The following is a 1,048-nucleotide window of genomic DNA, read 5'->3' on the forward strand; positions in this document are numbered from 1 at the left end:
GGAAAGTCAACTTCAGTAATGTCGAGAAACATAAACACATGATGAAAAGGGAGGGTCACGGCGTTATTGCAACCCCTCCCCAAAGTTTTATGGAAAAAATAGAGAAAGAAACAATAATATTCAAGACATACAGCACAAAAGAAAACAAAAATAGAGTACGTCTCGGAGGCCGAGATCGAAAAGTGCCTGAAACCGATACTGAAAAAAATTACCTACATCACCAGAGGCAAGCGATACGCTACTGTAGAGGTGAGAATGGAGTCAGAGGAAGCTGCCCGACTCCATTCTGTAGAGCCTATGGGAACGGAAAATGTGGTTCTCCTACCACTGTACATGGGTAGGAGAACATCACAAATAACAATAAGTAACATTCCCCCTGAGGTGGACCCAGAGTAGCTAGTCGCCGCAACAACAATGGGCCTGGAAGACAGGATTACAATATTGAACCAAGACTGTGGTACAGCCAGGCCCTAAAAATAATAATTCAAGCGGAACAGGCCACGCTGGAAGAAATAATTGAAAGTTTTGAGGTTGGCGAGATACGTCTAGTCGTGTCGGTGGAAGGCCGCAAACCTCGTTGCTTCCAGTGTGAGAAGAAGGGTCACCTCAGGGCGAACTGTAATCAGAAGATAGAGGAAGAAAAAACTAGCCAGGAAGAAACAGAAGAAAAAAGGAAGGATCCAGAAGTAGTGGAAGAAGAACAGGAAACGAAAAAGGAACAAACACCAGTGCCAGTGGAAAAGGTTGGAGAGGGTTGGACTACTGTGTCCAACAAAAGAAAGTTAAAACAACCCTCCCCAACGGAAGACAACCAAAAGGAAAAAAAAACAACTAAAAAACGTGAAACAAAAGAAAAAGACAGTTGCTACATGGTGGTTCGAACCTCAAACAGAGAGCTGATGAACCACCTGGCAACGATAGATAAAGAAAAAATGAGAAAAATAGAAGTAAAAAATGGCAAAGCCATAAAACAATCAGAAAATTTTTTTAATATATTCAGCAATAACTATAGAAGCGATGTTGGAGCCCCAAGATTGGACTACGTGCC

The 1,048-nt window shown here is 42.3% G+C and overlaps 1 protein-coding gene across 1 annotated transcript in view; it reads right to left on the reverse strand.

The window, feature by feature from the left end:
• The window catches only part of LOC106875136 (peptidoglycan recognition protein 1), a 73,776-nt gene that overhangs the window by 21,573 nt on the left and 51,155 nt on the right, over positions 1 to 1,048 (reverse strand). The gene's annotated exons all lie outside the window — the stretch shown is intronic.

Source organism: Octopus bimaculoides, chromosome 18, assembly GCF_001194135.2.
Source record: "Octopus bimaculoides isolate UCB-OBI-ISO-001 chromosome 18, ASM119413v2, whole genome shotgun sequence".
In the NCBI taxonomy this organism is placed as follows: domain Eukaryota; kingdom Metazoa; phylum Mollusca; class Cephalopoda; order Octopoda; family Octopodidae; genus Octopus; species Octopus bimaculoides.